Genomic DNA, 12337 nt, shown 5'->3' on the forward strand with positions numbered 1-12337 from the left:
TTTCAGTCAGGAACTGCAGCTACTGCAAATTCCCTCATATGAAGTTATCAGTGACACCGACCGACTCCAGGATCTCCCAGATTCTCAGGCAGAAAATGGCTCTGCCATAACTGTCATTACAGCTATGCAACAGGGAGAGGAATTCTGAAGAAAACCTCTGAAATTTGACTTCGCAGAGTACACCTCACCTCATAAGCCATTTCTCTGAATCACAGTCTGACTTGTTTCTTGCTTCCTATATGTTTTTCCAATGCCCTGTCCAATTTCAGTTTCCTAAATCTGACATATGACTCTTCCTACTTTTTTAAACAAATACAATATCCTTCATCTTCCTTAGTTCCTGAAAGTCCCCGTCCTTTTCTACCTTCCTAACATGGACAGAGAAATCCGGAATTCTGACCGACTGGACTGTGAGTGACTCTGACATGCCAGATGGAAAACGGCAACATTGACTTCCAGACTACCCTCTAAGATTCCTTGCCAATTCTCATGTAACTTGCCATCCACAAACTTACATTCATCGACCTGTAGGTCTATCCTTATCAATAACCATCTGAAACCCTTCAGATTTATAATCCTTAAATCTTTCCCAATTAAACTGCAAACATCTCTATAGGCTTATTACCAAGACTAAGTGAAGTATGTCCCCCTCCCTGGTGAGCATTTAGATACTGTTTCAGGAAACCTTTCTGAACACACCTAACAAATAAAGCCCCATCCAAGCCTCAGGCAGTAAGGGAGCCCTAGTAATTCTGGGGAGATTAATCACCCCAGTACAGCAAATCTATTGATATTTTATCAGACCATAACCTGCTGACATATGTTAATCTCTCTCACTGTCTGTTGGTAGGCCTACAGTATCATCCCAATACAGTGATTGCACCTTCCGTATTTCTGACTTCTACCTACATTGTCTTACGGGATGAGCATCTTGGAGGACCTCAACTTTGTGACATTCTGCCTGATCAGCAGTGCAGCTCCCCAACATCATTCACCTCTCTCTGGACTGTTTGAATCATCTGAATCCTGGAATGTTTAACCATCAGTCCTGCCCTTCTCTCAGCCCGATCTTTGCAATGGCTAACCCACTGTTTCACATAGTAATCCTATCTCCAAGTATGTCTGCCCTAACTTTTCCACACCCTTCCAGAATCACAAGACAGGGCAACAAAATCCTGATTGGCTAACATGCATCCAAGTCCTGTTATCTCCAGCCATAACCCAAACATTGCTGATACAGAGAAACCGTTACTCCAGCAGTGAACATTACAAAAAAACCTTTCCATTAGCAGTGAACCCTTACAGCGCGTTACAATGGGAAACATCCTCTCCATATCCACCCTATCTATTCTTTTCAACATTTAGTAAGTTTCATTTAGATGAATCGTATTCTTCTCAATTCCGGTGAGTACATCTGAAGGTTGACAAATGTTCCTCATATGTGAACCCCTTCATTCCCGTAATCATCCTCATGAACCTCCGCTGGACTGTCTCCAATGACAACACATCCTTTCTAAGATATGAGGCCCAAAAGCTTACTCCAAGTGAGGCCTGGCTAGTGGCATATAAAGGCACAGAACTACCTCTTTGCTTTTGTATTCTGTTCCCCTTGAAATAAACGCCAACATTGCATCTACCTTCTTTACCACAGACTCAGCCTATGAAATAACTTTTTTGATGTCTTTCATGAGGACATCTATGTCCCTCTGCACCTCTGATGCCTGAACCTTCTCCCCATTTAGATAACAGTCTGCACTATAGTTCCTTTTACCAAAATTCATTATCATACCTTTTCCAACACTGTATTCCATCTGCCACTTTTTTGCCTATTCTTCCAACTTCTCTAAGTCCTGCTGCAAACACATTGCTTCATCAGCATTACTTACCCCTCCACCTACCTTCATATCATTTGCAAACTTTGCCACAAACCCTTCAATTTGATTAACTAAATCATTGATAAACACTGTGAAAAGTAGCAGTCCCAATACAGACCCCTGAGGAACACCACCAGTCAGTGCAAGCCAACCACAAAAGGCTTATTTAATTCTCACTCTCTGCCTCCTGCCTGTCGGCCATTCCACTATCAATTCGAGTATCTTTCCTGTAATGCTCTAGGATTTTATCTTGTTATGCAGCTTAATGTGTGGCACCTTTTCAACACCTTCTGAAAATCAGGTAAGTGACATCCACTTTGTCCACAGTGCTTGTTTCTTCCCTGAAGAATTCTAACTGATTTATCAAGGAAGATTCCCCTTCATAGAAATCATGCGTCCTGTGACTTAGTTTATCATCCCTCTACAAGTACCTCGAGACCTCATCCTTAATAAGACACCAGTACTTTCCCAACCACTAAGGTTAGGCTAACTGGCCTCTCATTTCCTTCCTTTTGCCTTTCTCCCCTCTTAAAGAGTAGAGTGACAATTGCAATCTCCCAGTCCCCTGGGACCATGCCAGAATCAAGTGATTCTTGAAAGATCATGACCGTTATCTCTTCAGCCACCTCTCTCAGGAATCTGTGATGTAGTCCCTGGTGACATCCACCTTAAGACCTCTGAGTTTGCCTAGCACTTTTTGTTTTTTTTATTAACAATGGCATTTACTCCTGCTCCCTGACACTCACAAACCTCTGGTACATAGTGTTACGTACCCGTAACTGGGTTGCCAAACCAGCAGAAATGGATCTCTCAGTTGGAGTCTGGATTACTAGAACTAAGAAAGTTTTATTAAAGAAACAAGCAACACAGTAATCGAAAGGATAATAAATGCAACAGTTCAGCAATGATAAACACACATGTGCACAGAATTAAGATAACAGGATCAATCAAGCTCTATCGTTGTCTAGGGGTAAATGACCGATTTCAAAGTGACACAAAGTTCAGTCCAATTCAGTTCAGTTCGCAGTAATCGTTGCCATGGCGATGGACAACGTGGACGGAGGGAGAGAGAGAACGAGAACGACTGATCATTCAGAACGGCTTCCACACACAGACCTGCGATATTGCTCTCAGGCAGCTTTCGGGCGGGTCCTTTGTGATGTCACCTGAGGTCACCGACTGTGACCCAAAATTCAGATGCGGTCGATCCTCTGCAGTGAACCCGGCACCCAAGCAAGGGTGGACACACACCGGGTTCCCGCTGATCGTACCTTTCCACTCTGTGCGTTTAAGGCTGATCCCCGGATCAGCCGTCCAAGAGCTTTCCACCGACTTGTGATAGGCGCACCACTTCCAGGGTCTCGTTACCTCGGGTGTCGTGTGTGTCCTGCCTTAGCGAACCGGTCCCTTTTTATCCCCCTGCTGGGGTATCGCCTGTCCATCACTTCAAACAGTTCAGGGTTCAAAGGGGGAGCCGCTCTAGACAGCTCTCTCTCTCCCGTCCCTTCATTACACATCTCCAGATCGCCTGTACATCACTTCAAACAGTTCAGGGTTCAAAGGGGGAGCCGCTGTAGATATCTCTCTCTCCCGTCCCTTCATTACACATCTCCAGATGCTGCTTCATTGTGTGCCTTATCTCTCCTTCCCCTGAGGACAGGTGGCAGACCAACTGCTGATGCCTCTGGTGCTGGCCCAGGCCAGCAAACATCTTAATTTATGTGTATTCTCGTCACAATAGCTAGTATTTTCTACAGTGAAGACAGATGTGAAGTCCTCATTAAGTTCATCTTCTATTTTTTGTCCCCCAGTACTATCTTACCAGCATCATTTGCCATTGGTTCAATAACAACCCTCAACTCCCTTTTACTTGATATATAACGGAAAAAAAACTTTTTTATCCTACCTTGTAGGTACTCCTGTCAATGTGAGATCATCTTTCTCTGTGCAACACAGCTATCCTGCACCTTGTGCAATATTCCCAGAAACTTCAGCCACCTCTGCTCTGCTGTAATCCCTGCCAGTATCAACCTCCAATCCATCTGGGCTCCAATCCACCCGGGCAAGGTCCTCTCTCATGCCTCTGTAAATCACTTTATTCCATTGGGATATGATATATGTGAGTAATGCTTCACCCTCTCAAATTGCAGTATGAATTCAATCATATTATGATAACTGCCTCCTAAGGGTTCCTTCACATTAAGCTCCCTAATGAGATCGGGGCTATTACTCAACACGCAGTCTAAAGATAGGTTTTCACTGAGCAGGCTCAAGCAGAAGCTGCTCTAAAAAGCCATCTCATCGGCATTCAACAAATTCCCTCTCCTGTGAATCAACACCAACCTGACCTTTCCAATCCCCTTACATATTGAAGTCTCCAATACAATTGTGTCATTATCCTTATTATCAGAATAAGAATCAAGTTAGTTAACTTAGAAGCAGCAGTTCAATGCAATACATAACACAGAAGAAGAAAAAAACTAAATTAAATATATAATATAATAAATAATAATAAATAAAGAAGTAAATCAATTACAGTATAGGAAAATTGATTAGATTAACATCATGCAAAAACACAGAAATAATATATATTAAAAAGTTAGGGAGTGTCCAAGGGTTCAAAGTCCATTTAGGAATCGGATAGCAGACTGGAAGCTTTTCCTGAAACACTGAATGTGCGCCTTCAGGCCTTTGTACCTCCTACCTGATGGGAATAGTGAGAAAAGGGAATGCCCTGGGCTCTGGAGGTTCTCAATATTGGATGCTGCCTTTCTGAGACAGCGCTCCTTGAAGATCTCCTGGGTAAATTGTAGGCAAGTACCCAAGATGGAGCCGACTCAATTTATGACCCTCTGCAACTTCTTTCCGTCCTCCACCACCACCACCCCTCCCCTTACCAGACAGTGGTGCAGCCTGTCAGAATACTCTCCACGGTACATCTATAGACGTTTTTGAGTGTATTTGTTGACTTACAAAATCTTTTTAAATTCAAAATGCTGTATAGCTGCTGTCTGGCCTTCTTTATAAAGGCATTGATATGTTTTGACCAGGTTAGATCCTCAGAAATCTTGACACCCGTGAACTTGAAACTGCTTCATCTCTCCTCTTCTGATCCCTCCATGAGGATTGGTATGTGCTCGTTCGTCGTACCCTTCTGGAAGTGCACAATCAGCTCTTTCGTCTTACTGACATTCAGTGCCAGGTTGTTGCTGTGGCACCCCTCCATTAGTTGGCATATCTCATGCCTGTAGGACCTCTCATCACCACCTGAGATTCTACCAACAATGGTTATATCATTAGCAAATTTATAGATGATATTTGAGCTGTTGCTAGCCACGCAGTCAAGAGTATGGAGAGAGTAGAGCAGTGGTCTAAGCACACACCCCTGAGGTGTACCAGTGTTGATTGCCAGCAAAGAGAAGAGGTTATCACCAATCCGCACAGATTGTGGCCTTCCGGTTAGGAAGCTGAGTATTCAATTGCAGAGGGAGGGACAGAGGCCCAGGTTCTGCAACTTCTCAATCAGGATTATGGGAATGATGGCATTAAATGCTGAGCAATAGTCTTGTCATCGGTGTTTGTGCTGTCCAGGTGGTGTTAAGCCGTGTGACGAGCCACTGAGATTGCATCTGCTGTTGAACACTTGTGGCGATAGGCAAATTGCAATGGGTCCAGGATCTTGCTGAGTCAGGAGTTCAGTCGTGTCATCACCAACCTCTCAAAGGATTTCATCACTGTAGATGTAAGTGCTACCAGACCATAGTCATTAAGGCAGCTCACATTATTCTTCTTAGGCACTCGTATAATTGTTGCTTTTCTGAAACGAGTGGAAGCATCTGCCCATAGCAGTGAGAGGTTGAAAATGCCCTTGAATACCTCCGCCAGTTAGTTGGTATAGGTTTTCAGTGTCTTAGAAGGTACGCCATCGGGACATTCCACCTTGCGAGAGTTCACTCTCTTTAAAGGCAGCTTAACATTGGCCTCTGAGACAGGGATCTACCTCCTTGCCCTCCAAACTCCCTAACATATTTATGCATGCAGCATTGTCGCCGAGTCCAAATCTTTCCCCATTGGTAAATACTGAAGCAAAGTACTTATGATGTATTTCACTCATATCCTGCACATCCAAGCAAATGATTCTCTGTTTATCCTTGAGGTGTCCTCCCCTCTCCCAAGTTATCTTCTTATCTTGATGTATGTACAGGGTACTTTGGGATTCACCTTAATTCTACTTGCCATTGGCTTCTCATGGCCCCTCTTGTTTTCATAAATTTCCTTTTTTAGTTCTTTTCTGGATTCTGTATAACCTTCATCTACTCCATTTGATCCTGACTTCCAAAATTTGACATACTTTTCCTTTTTCTTCTTAACTAAATTTATCACTTCTGTGGGCACCCAAGTTTCCCTTCTCTTTCCATCCCTGTCCTTCCCCCTAAGAGGAATATACCTTTCCTGTACTCTGTGCAATTGATCTTTAAACACTCTCCCCATGTCTGATAGGGATTTTCCAGAAGAAAAGTTATTTCCAATTAACCGTTCTGAGTCCCTGCATAATACCCTCATAATTTTCCCTTCTCTGATTAAAAAATACCCCATCCTTATCTATAACTATCTTAAAAGTGAGAGAGTTGTGGTCCCTGTCAGCTAACTGCTCACCCACTGAGGGGGCAGCCACCTGAATAGACTCATTACCCAACACTAGGTAGTAGTACAATCCCATTAGTTTGATTGCTCCCTTCCTGTTCTTGAGTTCTACCCAAATGCACTCAGCGTCTGACCCCTCTACTAGATCTCTCCTGAGTGCAGCTGTAATATTGTCCCCGACTGGTAGCCCAACTCACACCTCTTTTACCTCCTTCTCTATCTTTTCAAAAACTTCAAAAGCCTGGTAGATTAATTGTGCATCCCTGCCCATCTCTCAACAAAGTCTCTGTAATGGCCACAACATTGTAGATCCATGTACTGATCTATGTTCTATGTTAATCACCTTTGTCCATAATATTCCTGACATTCAAATACACACCATTGAAACGATATGTCTCATAATACCTGTTAATTTGATTTTGCCTGGCCATACTTTCACTGATATCTACCTTCAGTTCTAATCCTTCACTTACTGACCTGGGGTTCCAATTCCCAGCCCCCTGCAAAACTAGTTTAAACCCTCTGAGTAGCATTAGCAAAACTCCCGGCCAGCATATTAGTTCCCTTCCAGTTCAGGTGCAACCTGTCCCTGTTCTACAGATCAGTCCTTGCCCAGTAAAAGTTTCCATTGATCCGAGCATGAAACCCTGCCCCCTGCACCATCTCCTCAATCAATCATTCAATTATGCTGTAATTCGGTTCCTAGCTACACTTGCCCATGGCACCGGGAGTAATCCAGAAATTACTACCTTGGAGGTCCTTCTCTTCACACCATTTCCTGTCTCTATATGCTCAGTCTGTAGAAGCTCATCCCCGTTTTTGGCAATGACATTAGTGTCAATATGCACAATGAGCTCTGGCCGCTCACCCTTCCCCTTGAGAACATTCTGCAGACACCCTGATAGATCTTGACCCGAGCACCCGGGAGGCAACACAGCATCCTGGAGTCTCTGTTGTGTGCACAGTATCTCCTATTTGTACCACTAACTATCAAGTTCCCAATCACTAATGCACTGCATGACTTGACCTTTCCCTGCCACAGGGGAACCACCAGGGTTTCTTCATCTCATTTTTAACTTTAAGAAATTTATTGAATCACGTACAGGCAAAAGTTACCAAAATTGTTCGTGGACCAGTGCTGTCTGGCGAATAGTCGGTGACTGCATCGGTTTCTTTCCAGAGACCAAAGGCGAGTTGGATGGTGCATTCACTGGCCGCAATATACTGTCCTTTGTGTACATGGGAGACAGAAGGAAGTGGCGATATAAGATAGTGCAGTTACTGTGGATATGGTGAGGGCCATATCAATGACAGTTACATCCTGCAGAGTCAGAGCCCAAGTTCACGGTCAGATTGCGAAGTTCGGTCTGGGATGAGAAGCAGCGAGAGCCAGTGCCTGATTCCGGGAGCAAATCTCAGCAATTCCAGGACCAGTGCAGTTGTCAAATTGTGGCCGGTTGAGAATATTTTGCTGTAAGTGTGATTACACTCACAAATTGCGGTATTGCCATTGTGTGCTGTCCTGGGTCTGGGGAGGAGCTCTGAGTGGAACTGCAATTATACCTTATTGCAGACCGCACTGGTTTCCTTCCAGAGACCAAAGGCAAGATAGATGGTGTGATCACTGGCCACAAGATACTGATCTTTGTTTACATGGGTGACAGATGGAAAGAGGCCTCTTTCCTAATTCTATACACTCAGTATGTAGGATCTCTTCTCAGTTTTTGACAATGACATTGGTGCCAATTTGCAACAGGACCTCTGGCTTTTCACCCTTCCTCTTGACAATATCCTACAGCCGCACCTCTACACCCTGGACCCCAGCACCAGGGAGACAACACACCATCCTTGTGTTTATTTTGCTGTCACAGCATCAACTGCCTGTCCCCACTAAGTACTGAGTCTCCTGTCACTACCACACTGCCTAACGTTTACTTTCCCTGCCACAGGGGAACCACCAGGATTCCTTCGTCTCACTTTGAACTTACAGAATTCATAGAATCAGGTACAGGCAAAAGTTTCCAAAAAGTGTTAGTGGACTCAGGCTGACTGTCTGAGAACCTTGCTTAAAAACTGCCATGTTCTTGACATTGAAGATCATGGAGATCAGGCCCACAGGCCAAGTGTTGCATGGAGCAAATAGAAGGTGACCACATCGGTTTCCTTCCAGAGTCCAAAGGCGAGCTGGATGGTGCAGGCATTGGGTGTAGGACAATGTTCCTTGTGTACATGGGTGACATCTATATATGGACTACAGAAAAAATAGTACCCCTGTAATACATTTTAACCACAGGGTATATGCAAATATGAGAGCTATAGTCAAGTGGGAAATTGTGATTGCCAAAGGCAGCTTGAGAAGGATATTCCTGATAATGGTAACATTGAACCCCAAGAGACTTTGTCAATATTTTAGTTGTAAAAGAAACGTCAAGTGGGAAGTTAAGTGTATTTGGAATAACAGTGGGGTATTAAATTATGCAGAGAAGGACATAGCGGATACTCTCAACCCTTATTTTGCTAAAGTGTTCACCTGCAAAGATGCTAGCAATATGCCAGTAAGTGTAGAGAAAAATAAAGTTCCCTGAAGTGACTCTGAGATCTTAGAAAGTGAAAAGGCTGAAAGTTAATAAATCTCAGTGTCAGACAACATATAACCAAGGGTACTTAAATTAGTCTATCATTGAAAATACAAAGGCCTAACAAGAATTATTCAAAATTCTCTTAAGATTGGTAAAATCCTGAAGGTCTTGAAATAGGCTAACATTTTACTGGTATGTAAGAAGGGTGACTGCGCTGACCCTTGTAACTATGGACCAGTAAGCTTGATGTGTATTGTGTGTAAGATAAGGGAAGCATTAATAAAGAACGAGTTGTAAAATCATCTGGTAAGAACAGGCATGCAGCTAGTGGGAGTATAGTATTCTTGTCAGGTTGGCTGCCTGTGACTAGTGATGATCCGCAGGGGTCGGTGTTGGGACCAATTCTTTTTATGCTGTACCTCATGATTTAGATGGTGAAATAGATGGCCTTGTTGCCAAGTCTGCAGATGATACAAAGATTGGCGGAGGGGCAGGTAGTGTTGAGTAAGCAGGTAGGATGCAGAAGGACTTGGACAAATTAGGAGAATGGGCAGAAAAGTGGCAAATGAAATATAATGTTAGAAAATGCACGGTCATGTACTTTGGTAGTTGAAATAAATGTGCGAACTATTTTCCATACGGGGAGAAAATCCAAAAATCAGAGATGCAAAAGGACTTGGGACTACTTGTGTAGAACACCCTAAAGGTCAACTTGCAGGTTGAATTGGTGGTGAGGAAGGCAAATGCAATGTTAGCATTCATTTCAAGAGGTCAAGAATACAAGAGCAGGGATGTGAAACGTCCACTGTACCTCTTCCTATAGATGCTGCCTGGCCTGCTGCGTTCACCAGCAATTTTTATGTGTGTTGCTCATTATTTTGCCGACTGAAATATTTCTCAATTTCTTTTGACATTTGAGGTGCTCATTAAAGACTATTAGATCAGCAACATCACACACAAAATGCTGGAGGAACTTGGATTTCCAGCATTTGCAGATTTTCCCGTGTTTATACAATCTACGCAGTTTTATCTCCTGCATCCATTCATCTGCCTATTTTGAGTACTGTATTTATTCCTGTAGCTGGTTTGCCTCTTCCTTTACAGATTGGAATATTTCTTCTCTATTTCTTTTGTCCTTTGATGAGATTTGAGATGCCCATTAAAGACTGCTACATCACACAAAATGCTGGAGGAATCAGCAGAGTTCATTGTGTTGCCTTGGATTTCCAGCATCTGCAGATTTTCTCCTGTTTGTACATCAGCAACATGTTCATTGACCGTTTCCATCCTGATCTCTGTTTTTCTAGTGTATATTTGTCCGAATTTGTGTTTGTATGTTTTGAATTCTATTGCTTTATGAATTACATCCTTCATATACATGAGGAGTAAAAATATTTATGTTATGTCTACATCTAAATGTGCAATGTGCAATTTACAGTAATTAATAATAAATAGAATGCACAACAGGACAGTCACTATAACATAGAAACACAATTGTACAATTGTTCCGTGTGTGTTTGTGTGTTTGTGTGTGAGACAGAGAGACTGAGAGAGACTGAGACTGAGTGAGTGTGTGTATCACCAGAAAGAAGCTGAAGGACAGACCAAAATGGGAAACTGCAGGGACAGAGGTAGGGATCGGTCAGTGTCGCTGGTCTCCGTTCAGAGATGAATAATTAGCCAACCAAAAGATGAAATCTGTAAATGTAGCTGCTCAGTCTCAGTCTTTGAAATTAAATCTATCGGTTGATTTCCACCAGAGGCACTGCTGAGGTAATGCCAAAGAGTTTTGATGTACTTGTCTCCAATCACTCCAATATTTACAATAGAGACAAAGGTATTGAATGGAAGTGTTTGTTCAAGCAACTGTAACTGAGCAAGTTAGTGAGGTGTATAACCGTATCTCGGGAGACAGACCCTCTGTATAAATCAGGACTGCTTTGAATGCATCAGCTGTCTACCGGAGCTGTGAATACAGGAGCAACAAAAATCACAGGTTTGCACTAAAATGGTGTATCCAGTTATCTGGCGGATAGAAGACGTTTATTGTCGCAGTTACAGTGGCATGCAAAAGTTTGGGCACCCCTGGTCAAAATTTCTGTAACTGTGAATAGTTAAGTGAGTAGATGAACTGATCTCCAAAAGTCATAAAATTAAAGATGAAACATTCTTTTCAACATTTTAAGCAAGATTAGTGTATTATTTTTGTTTTGTACAATTTTAGAGTGAAAAACAGGAAAGGAGCACCATGCAAAAGTTTGGGCACCCCAAGAGATTTGAGCTCTCCGATAACTTTTACCAAGGTCTCAGACCTTAATTAGCTTGTTAGGGCTACGGCTAACAAGTCATTGTGAGGAAAGGCCAGGTGATGCAAATTTCAAAGCTTTATAAATACCCTGACTCCTCAAACCTTGTCCCAAAAATCAGCAGCCATGGGCTCCTCTAAGCAGCTGCCTAGCACTCTGAAAATTAAAATAAATGATGCCAACAAAGCAGGAGAAGGCTATGAGAAAATAGCAAAGCGTTTTCAGGTAGCCATTTCCTCAGTTTGTAATGTAATTAAGAAATGGCAGTTAACAGGAATGGTGGAGGTCAAGTTGAGGTCTGGAAGACCAAGAAAACTTTCCAAGAGAACTGCTCGTAGGATTGCTAGAAAGGCAAATCAAAACCCCTGTTTGACTGCAAAAGACCTTCAGGAAGATTTAGCAGACTCTGGAGTGGTGGTGCACTGTTCTACTGTGCAGCGACACCTGCACAAATATGACCTTCATGGGAGAGTCATCAGAAGAAAATCTTTCCTGCGTCCTCACCACAAAGTTCAGGATCAGAAGTTTGCAAAGGAATATCTAAACAAGTCTGATGCATTTTGGAAACAAGCCCTGATGAAGCTAAAATAGAACTTATTGGCCGCAATGAGAAAAGGTATGTTTGGAGGAAAAAGGGTGCAGAATTTCGTGAAAAGAACACCTCTCCAACTGCTAAGCACAGGGGTGGATCAATCGTGCTTTGGACTTGTGTTGCAGCCTGTGGCATGGGGAACATTTCACTGGTAGAGGGAAGAATGAATTCAATTAAATACCAGCAAATTCTGGAAGCAAACATCACACCATCTGTAAGAAAGCTGAAGATGAAAAGAGGATGGCTTCTACAACAGGATAATGATCCTAAACACACCTCAAAATCCACAATTGACTACCACAAGAGGCGCAAGCTGAAGGTTTTGCCATGTCCCTGAAAGTC

The sequence above is a fragment of the Mobula birostris genome, chromosome 28, assembly GCF_030028105.1.
Source record: "Mobula birostris isolate sMobBir1 chromosome 28, sMobBir1.hap1, whole genome shotgun sequence".
NCBI classification, from domain to species: Eukaryota; Metazoa; Chordata; class Chondrichthyes; order Myliobatiformes; family Myliobatidae; genus Mobula; species Mobula birostris.